Source organism: Sminthopsis crassicaudata, chromosome 1, assembly GCF_048593235.1.
Source record: "Sminthopsis crassicaudata isolate SCR6 chromosome 1, ASM4859323v1, whole genome shotgun sequence".
Lineage (NCBI taxonomy): Eukaryota > Metazoa > Chordata > Mammalia > Dasyuromorphia > Dasyuridae > Sminthopsis > Sminthopsis crassicaudata.
Window position 1 is genome coordinate 403263665 of NC_133617.1, and position 10715 is coordinate 403274379.

At 33.0% G+C, this 10715-nt stretch overlaps 1 pseudogene; it reads right to left on the reverse strand.

Moving 5' to 3' along the window:
• Window positions 1-206: 206 nt before the first annotated feature.
• Window positions 207-2565, reverse strand: LOC141550147 (olfactory receptor 13C7-like; annotated as a pseudogene).
• Window positions 2566-10715: the final 8150 nt, after the last annotated feature.

The window sequence follows — 10715 nt, forward strand, 5'->3', positions numbered from 1 at the left end:
AATGTTGAACTACTTACTTCACAAGATGGTTAGAATAATCAAATCGAAGGATTCAAAAGAGTCTACCACCCTTACTTTAAAGAGTAGAAAAGTGAGTGGAAAAAACAAGACATACACACAGAAGAAAAACAATCAGGCTTTGAAAAGTGTATTCTTAACATTGGTAGTCCCTCTCCTTCCTTATATGATTGGTGTAATACAATCTCTCATGTTCTCTGTGAGAAGATATTTTTTGCTGAGCTTTATCACAGCTGCTTTCACATCTTTGTTCCTCAGACTGTAAATGATGGGATTCAGCATAAAAATGACCATAGCATAGAAAAGAGCAATCAGTTCATCTGTTGCATGGGAATCTTTGGGCTCAGGCTTCTTGTACATAAATACACTGGTCCCATAAAACATGATAACTGCAGTCAGATGGGAAGAGCAGGTAGAAAAAGCTTTTTCCTTCCCTTGATTCTCAAGATGGTAAATAGAATGAAAAAAAGTAGGAGATGAATATAAATACCACTGGAATCTCTAATATAAAAATATTTGATATCACCATCATAATCATATTGAGAAAAATATATTCACAGGCTAATTTCAACACAACCAGGATCTCATATGTGAGATAGTCAATGATGTTCTCACAAAATGTCAAATGCATACCTAGGGAGGTTTGTATCAATGAAGTCAACCCACCTGCCATCCAACAACCAGTCACCATCTTCCCAGAGAGCCCTTTGTTCATGATAATTGTATATCTCAGAGGGTTGCAAATGGCAATATAATGATCAAATAAATGCCATAGCAGAAAGGAGCACACACTCTGTTGACCCCATGGCAAAGGAAAAGAACATTTGTAATACACATCCAATGAAGGAAATAGATTTTTCTTCTGAAAGGAAGTTCACAAGTAACAAGGGAATGGAAGATGTGTAGCATATATCCAGAAAAGAGAGATTACTGAGGAAGAAATACATGGGAGTGTGGAGGTGAGAGTGCAGGATAATTACTGCAATGAGGAAACTATTGTTCAACAAGATTACAATGTACATGATAAGGCATAACAGAAAGAAAACCAAATAAAAGACAGAGGAGGCAACCATGAAGAAAGAATATAGTCACAGAGGTCTTATTGTGTTTCCATTTGTTCTTTATCTTCCACCTACAACATTTCAGACAAAAAGACAAGCCATCACTTTATTTCATTATAATTAATTCAAATATGACTTTAACTTTTGATAATCTTATATTTAACACATGACTATAATGTAAAATAGCCTGTATCTAAGTAAAATTATGCACAGTAGTCATTATCTCCAGACTACTGGAACCAAAGCACCTTCATTTTCAACATAGTACACACACACACACACACACACACACACACATACACATGCACACACATGAGAGAGAGAGAGAGAAAGAAAAAAGAGTTAGAGAAAGAAAGAGAAAAAGAGAGACCTCTGTGAATAGATTTCAAATCATCATTGGCTTTCTAGACCTAGGAATTATTGGGACTTTTAAAACAATGGTGACCTTATACAAGGGTAGATTCAATAACCATTCACTAAACACATGAATTTGCTAGAAAGAGAGAAAATAAGACTAAGCGATATTTAGTAAATATTTCTAAAAAGATTTTCTTGTCAGAAACAAGAAAAGGAGTGTCTTCTTCCATGTATTGAAACAATTTTTAGTGACTTATATAATCTTCAAGCAGAGCTTTTCTGAGGATTTGAAGCAGAACCCAAAATAAACCTTTATAGACACTCATACCTATTCAAAAGAATATGATTGTTGGTAGCATGATCTTATTCATGATATCTTTAAAGTATAATACTCTGTGATCTTTTAGTCATAAGATGGCAGGATAGAATTAAAATCACTTATTTAGATCAATACTACAACTATTTATTAAATTATTATTAGAGATGTTAATTTTATCTTTTCTTTTACCCAACCATAATTAACCCAACATATACATAAGCCATTTAGTCATCTAAAAAACATGTGCTATGCATTATCAAACTTTTAAAACAAACATAACAAGAAACATATTTTCTTTCTCAATAGAAAAATTATGTATTCTTGAAAGTTTCTTTAGTGATATATTGTGATCCATGTTGTAGGTATAATTTTTTTTAGTTCTACTCTTTTTCTATCCTATTATAATAATGACTTTCTCTAATTATGGCATGCATCCTCAATTTTTTGAAGAAGAGCATCTCTTTTCAAAGAACTCTGCTCTCCACACTACCTTGACTCAACTCCAGATGCATTTCAGTCTTGCCCCTACTGTGATACATGTGATGTGGAGCAAGTCATCTCTTCATGCTGAAAGAGCAATGGCAATGGTAGGAACCTTATCAGTCATATGCCATATTAAGTCAGGCAGATATTCAATTCCAGAGATAATCAAAGTCAGGTTTACATAAAAAGGCGGGGTATAGGATTCCTAAAGTCATAAACATAAGAAGAGAAGCACTAGTAAGTAAAGATCCTAGGGTAGAGCTATTTGTCTTTGTTAGCAATTATATATCACCTGTTGGATAGTACATACTTGGCACCCACAGTCATTATTTCTTAAAATAAAAAGTCAAAAGTTGGAATAACAATACTTATGGCAGAGATAATGTCCCCACTTCTTCTATCCGGCCTTTTAGACTATCTTGTCCCCAGAACTAGGCCTCCTGAATCTATTGTTCCATCCTTTTGGCCAAATGTATACAATAGGGCAGAACTTTGATATTCATTGCAAGTAACTCTTTTCCATAAAATTAATTTCAAAATTTTGGAGTCTTGAGTTAGAAGCCAAATATCAGTCTAAATTATGATGGACAATACAGACCTACTTACCTTTACACTGATCATAATTATTTTTAGGTTCTAGGTGTGCTGTTCTATTCACCAACTTATCATTATTATTTGGAAAATGGAAATATAGACACCATAATTTATCATACACATGATCTTGCTGTTTAACTGTTTAGGTATAGAATCTCTTCAAGATGAAGAAGACTGGCACTGCTTCTAGCCTAGCTCCTGAAACCATTATCCAGGGAATCAAATCTTTGGATAAGATTTGACAACTGCCTCTGTAGGTGCTATAATCTTCCAAACACTCTGCTGCAAAATTGGCTAAAGACCAAGAAAATAAATTTATCTCAACCAAAGTGCTCAGTGCTGCCAAATAGTTCAATATTAGAAACAACTATGATTTTATTTGGAGAAATATCTTTAAAGAAGTTGTATTTGTTTTCCTGCTCTATCTTAAATACCATGTAGCCTTTCTGACTTGCAGCTGAATCCTCTTACATGACTTGTTTCCTTTTGTGAGATGATGAGTGCCAAGAGCAAAGGGCTTGTATAACTTGTGTCTTAGCTTAGTGTTTTGCATGTAAGTGTTTAAGGAATGTTTTTCATTCACACAAGCATCTATTAATTTATTCCTTTTTCGTTTCCTTACTAATCTGAATAATGTAGAAGCAAAATTCTAGTTGATCTACCATCTCTTCCATAACAGAGACCAGATTGTTTTTATCATAAATAATAAATTCTATAGGAGAAATGTAAACATTATAGTTTAGCAAATTGGTTTAGCAAATATTCCCATAAAATTCACTGTATGCTTCATTCTCTGTGAAATCAAGATTACCAATTCTCAACTGAGTATTTAATACCTATTGATGTAAATCAAAGATCTACTTCTTTATCTCTGTTCATTTTGCACATTTTTTTCCTGCAGAACTTTGACTTTTTAAAATTTTCTTTCTTTGTCCTTCCTTTCTGTGTCAGATTATCTAATTTAGAATCTACATTTGTGCCCCCAAAATCCAATACCGAAAGTTGACTGTTTAATCTAATCTATCTTTATGACTGGAATCTTGCTTAGTATTGAATAATTATTACACTTTCAGTTTTTACATCCATTTACTTCTAGTTGGGAGGCTGTCTTTCCTCTTAGGTTTTCAGTACACTGCAGATTGCTTTGCCTTGATTTTTTTCCAAAGCAACTGATTGCCTCCTACTTTAGGAATTTCCTTAATGTGATGATGGCTTTCCAAAATTCCTTCCTAATAGGGAGATATGGTGTTTATCCAAAATTTTATGTTGTTATTCACATTTCAGTCATGTGTCGTTATATATAATTTCCAAAGTCTATTTCAAAGGTACATTGAACAAAAAGAAACCAAACTTTTTAAAGGATGGGGACCACAGAAAAAAAGTAGATCAATCTGCTTCAAGAATTTTTCAAGGGTTTATACAATTTCATTTGCCAAGGAGAACAATGAGAATCACTGCCCTGACCCCATAGTAGAAGCCCCCAAATCTCTAAAGAATCAGACCCATACTTTAGAAGCCAATTTAAATCTCTTCCTCTTAGGGATTGCTTTGTCCCTGAAGCAATTTAAATTAATTTGAATATATGTGGAGAGTGAAAACTTTCTGATACTTCATAAACAGTGCCCCGAAGGCCCAATTACTTGGAACTTGTTACATTGCATTGTTTTAAGAAAAGTCATATTTGAGTCTTCATTCTAGGAAACAATATAGTTTATACAAGTTCAATTAAATGAGAGAAATTATTAAAGTGTCAGAAGTCTCTTAGTCTAATGGAAAGATGTTTATTAAAATAAGAGTTGAAGTCTTACCATTGACAGATTTTACCTTTGTTACCCTGAACAATTTGTTTTTCCTCTTATTGCTCTACACAACTCTTTAAGAATGTTAATTCTTAAATTGTCAATACATTTGTGGATATAATTTCTTCACCATGGCATCACATAGATTAATGAAATCAACAGGATCAATTCCCATTTCTGTGAAAAATACTTTGTATGTGATAGTGTAGCATTAGGTGGCAAAGAATAATGAAAAAAAATGAACAAAATATGGTCTTTGCCCTCTAAACATATATGATGTACTTCGGAAAAGAGCACATTACCCAAAACCATTCCTGTATATACCTCATTTTTTGTACTTAGATTGTTTTAATATTGATTTCTGTGGCATTTGTGTATGTATATTATCAAAAAGTCTTGGAGATGTGCTCTGAAGACTTAGTCAGTAGACAAGAAATGCCTGGCTTTATTATTCTATTTTAATAATTGACTTTTCTCCTTTTTTGAAACTACAGAAGTATTTCATTTCTTAAAATGACAAAATCATCAATATTTGCAGGTCTGATCCTCCTCCTACTTATTTGCATGTCACTATCTATGTGGTGCAAATCTTCCTTTGGGGAAGTAAGTATTTCAATTGAAAACATTTCTACAAGCTTGAGTAGAAGCAAGAATGAACAAATGTCTTCAAAGCCCTTATTCCTTATAATTCCTTTTAAACTATAGGGCAAGTAAGCTGAATTTGATAGACAACATACTGTACTTTGTGTCATGAGACATGAGTCATTCTGGTGAGACCCTCATAATCAAAGCAATGAAAAGAAGAATTAAGAATTTCTTTGAAAAAGAGAAGAAAGAATACTTCAGTAAAGCAATTAACATATCAATTGATTACTATATAACTTGGGAAAAAGTGGTTATGAGTGGGAAAATGTTAAGAATCTCTTTTTTATATTATAATTTGAATCATGACATCATAGTACTTTGTATTTCATATTGTAATTTGCATTATTGTCATTTATGTATACATCTATAACCTTTTCTCTTATCACCTCCAGAGACAGTAATTGTATTAGAAAAGTAGAATAGAAAATTTTAATAAAATTGAAACATATATCTAATTATAGTTATAGACAATTATGGTTAAATACTAAAAATATAATTAGATATAGTTATATTTATTGATTGTAATAGCATGTATCTCATCCCCAAATTTCATTTCTAATACATCATCTGCCTATTGGGCATTTTAAGCTAAATGCTCCTCTCTTTTAAGCTTCCCTGTTGAAGACAGAATTCTATCTTTTGTTTTTCAGGTTCATAATCTGACATTATCCTAGACTCTTCTCTGTCCCTTTCTCCACATATCCAAAATTTTGCCAAAATGCTACCTTCTACATCATACGTCTTTTTTCTTAGCTCTATACAAAAATTTTTGGTAGCATGATTGTTTTTTTTTCTTTCTTTTTTTATTTATTTATAATTTTTTGACAGTATATATGCATGAGTAATTTTTTTACAACATTATCCCTTTTATTCATTTTTCCTAATTATCCCCTTCCTCCCTCTACTCCCTCCCCTAGATGACAGGCAATCCCATACATTTTACATGTGTTACAGTATAACCTAGATACAATATATGTGTGTAAATCCCATTTTCATGTTGCACATTAAGTATTAGATTCCGAAGGTATAAGTAACCTGTGCAGATAGACAGTAGTGCTAACACTTTACATTCACTTCCCAGTGTTCCTTCTCTGGGTGTAGTTGTTTCTGTCCATAATTAATCACCTGGAAGTGAGTTGGATCTTCCTTATGTTGAAGATATCTACTTCCATCAGAATACATCTTCATACAACATTGAAGTGTATAGTGATCTTCTGGTTCTATTCATTTCACTCAGCATCAGTTGATGTAAGTCTCTCCAAGCCTCTCTGTATTCCTCCTGCTGGTCATTTCTTACAGAGCAATAATATTCCATAGCCTTCATATACCATAATTTACCCAACCATTTTCCAATTGATGGACATCCATTCATCTTCCAGTTTCTAGCCACTACGAAAAGAGCTGCCACAAACATTTTGGCACATATAGGTCCCTTCCCCCTCCTCAGTATTTCTTTGGGATATAAGCCCGATAGCAGCAATGCTGGATCAAAGGGTATGCACAGTTTGATAACTTTTTGGGCACAGTTCCAAATTGCTGTCCAGAATGTTGGATTCTTTCACAACTCCACCAACAATGCATCAGTGTCCCAGTTTTCCCACATCCCCTCCAACATTCATCATTATTTGTTCCTGTCATCTTAGCCAATCTGACAGGTGTGTAGTGGTATCTCAGAGTTGTCTTAATTTGCATTTCTCTGATCAGTAGTGATTTGGAACACTCTTTCATATGAGTGGATATAATTTCAATTTCATCATCTGAGAATTGTCTGTTCATATCCTTTGACCATTTATCAATTGGAGAATGGCTTGATTTCTTATAAATTAGGGCCAGTTCTCTATATATTTTGGAAATGAGACCTTTATCAGAACCTTTAACTGTAAAAATTTTTTCCCAATTTGTTACTTCCCTTCTAATCTTGTTTGCATTAGTATTGTTTGTACAGAAACTTTTTAGTTTGATGTAATCAAAATATTCTATTTTGTGATTAATAATGATCTCTAGTTCTCCTCTGGTCATAAATTCCTTCCTCCTCCACAGGTCTGAGAGGTAAACCATCCCATGTTCCTCCAATCTATTTATGATCTCATTCTTTATGCCTAAATCATGGACCCATTTTGATCTTATTTTGGTATAGGATGTTAAGTGTGGATCCATATCTAATTTCTGCCATACTAATTTCCAGTTTTCCCAACAGTTTTTTTTTCCAAATAATGAATTTTTATCCCTAATGTTGATATCTTTGGGTTTGTCAAAGACTAGATGGTAGCATGATTGTTATGTACTTTTTTATAGCATGATGATTTTCTATTATGTCCACACATGTTCTTATTACAAAAATGCTACTATAAATATTTTGATCCATTCCACCTTTGAAGACTCTATGATTGTAGCTTTATGATAAATATTTGTTGAATGAGTGAAATAATATATGAGTATAAGCTATATTTTTATCAGAAAAACTTATGCATCTTAACATCAATTTCCCTTAAATATTTAATGGGTAGTTGTAAAGCTCATTTCTTTCATTAGCAACTTCTGAGCAATTAATAGATATATTTTATGTCTTTGTGTAACTTAATAGAAATTATCAAAATTACCATAAGACCAAGAGACAGAACTGAAGAGAGAGCCTATGGTAGTAAGCCACATACTAAAATATATGTACTAACTTATACATAAAATTTATCACATACTTGATACTAGGAATAATTTATTTTTGTACAATTACAAAAATACTTATCAAGCACCAACTTGTGTTCTAAGGATTATTAGGAAATTATTATTATTATTATCACTATCAGGAAAAAAAACACAAATAGCCCCTGCTCTAAAGGAACTTACAGTTTACTAGTGGTAAACTGAGTATAGATACATACATATATGCACACAAAATGAATGTAAAATTTGGGGGTTTTGTATGTGGGGGTGGGTTCTGGATATGGAGAGCTTGATTAGGCATTTTTATGATTCAGTGAAAAAAAAAAAAAGAAGGCCTGAATTATAGTGATTGTAGTGTAACTGACACATGTCACTTCATTCTATTTGTTTTAGTTTTCTCATCTGTAAAATGAGTTAAGAGCAAGAAATGTCAGACCACTCTATTATCATTGCCAAGAAAACCCCAAATGATGTCATGTAGAGTCAAAAATGATTGACAATGACTGATCAATAACAAGTCTCAATGGAGAAGACATGAATAAATGAGATATGCTTGTGAATATAGAGTGAGACTTGGCAACTAATTATATGAGGCACAGTGATAAAAGAGAGTGAAGGAAGAATCAAGATAATTTCTAAATTATGAACTGAAGTGAAGACAAGGATATTGTGGCCTTTATCAAAATAGAGAACTTTGGAGGCTTATTTCAGAAACATAATGAGTTTTATTTGAACAGAGTTTAAGATATAAACAATATACTGCAGAGGCTAGTGATAAGCAGTGGTCAGACAAGAAAAAAGAATAGTAATAAAACAATTCCATGAAAACAGAGATAAATGAGATTCAGGAAAAGTTTTACAGCATACATATCAAATGTGAGGCTAGCGGGCTGTTTCTACCTTGAAATACTTCCAAGTGCTGCTGAACCAGATGAAAATAAAATTGGGAAGCCTTTAATGAAATAAAATTGAAATACAGTAAACAGAGATTATATTAATATTGGTTTTCTAGGTTAATAGTAACTAAAGAGATTCTTATTCATAGCATCCCCCATTTCTCTTTCAGTTTGATACCAGTGTTCTCTAATGTCAAATGCTATCAAGAGACCAAGAGAGATCAAGTTCAAGATCATCATTAATAAACTTTGGAGAGAATAGTTTAATTGACTGAAAAGATTAGAAATCAAATTGTGGATGGTTGAGAAGTTGGGCCAATGAATATAGGTAATGTTTTTTTTTCCTTAGAAGTTTGATTGTGAAGGGGAAAAGTCATATGTTGATAACTTGAGGAAAATGAAAGCCAAGTGAGGATTTAAAAATAAAACAAGAAGCACCATGCATATTTGTGGATCACAAAGAAGAAGAAATTGAAAAGGGAAGAAAGAAGAGATAAGTGAGACTAAGCTACAATAGGAGGAATAAAAACATAGAGATTGGCATTAGCAAGGAGATCTGCATCTATCTATCTATTCAATTATCCATCCATCCACTCACAAATATTTGCCTTGCTTTTGTATCTGGAACTCTACTAAATGTTAGGGGTTCAAAGACAGAAATAATATAATTCTATCACTCAACAATCTTACTTTGTAATATTGGAGAAAATGTATATTATAAAATTAAGTATATAACAATATATACATAAGAAATGAGGTAGTTGTGGGGAGAGAAAAATAAAAGAAATATTAAAAGAGTATATTCAGCGGATTTCAGGTATAAAGGTGAAGAGAACTGGATCATGACAGATAGTCTCACTTTTTCTCTGTAATAGATGAAGCAAGATTCTCTATTGACAGGGAGGAGAAAGGGGTTAGGGTAAAGGGCTTACGGACAGAAAAAAAGTTTGTATTAGATACTGTCTGATGTGCTTTAAAGAGCCAATCATGGAAAATAAAAATAATTGGTATGCCCTAATGAGGACGCAGATGAGATTAGATATCTGGTTTTGTAGTGAACCCACTAAGGGGTTGTAGCTTTCAACAGCATGAAAGGAACAGAAATGATGAATGATCAGAGTAATCAAGAGTTGAGGTGATAGGATGAGGAGAAAAGGGATTCGAGAGTAGAGGGCATTATAAAATTGAATTGACTAACTATAGAGATATAAATATGTATTCATAATTTGAATGGGAGGATAATTAGGCCAGAGAAGGGTACCATTGGATGGAATGAGAGCATTGAAATGCTAAAGGTCATACTGAGAATGGAAGATAGATTTAGAAAGAGATAAAGCACAGGGAAAGAAGAAGTTATGTCAAAAATAATTTCAGGTCTAAAAAGTGTGGCAGTATAACATTTAAAAATGATGATGAAATAAAAAAAGTATCTATCTCTCTGTGTATCTATGGTGTGGAGGAGATGAAGATCATGGTAGTTGGGGAAATTGGTGATGCTTGGGGCAATAGATGACAATGTCCATCATCTAGAAGGGGTGTGGTATCTGGATGGAATAGGTCACAAAGGAGGAGGAGAGATTCCTGAGTGATAATAGTAGAAGAGAGTCTGTGAGTGGCAGTGAAGAACAAGAGAAATATACCTCTTCTTGGCCCAAAGTTTAGGAGGATACAAGTGGAGGTTTATTTAGCACTAGGAATGGTGACTATTCTGGAATGAGTCAATTTCTGTGATTGCAAAATGGAAGGGGTATTAAAAGAAAAAGTCTAATATTAAAGGCAAATTATAAATAAAATGGGAGTTTTAGAGAGTATAGTGAGAGAGCAATATAAAAGAAATGTGGATGACATGAATTGACATAAGAACAGTAAGTCTCACAGCCTT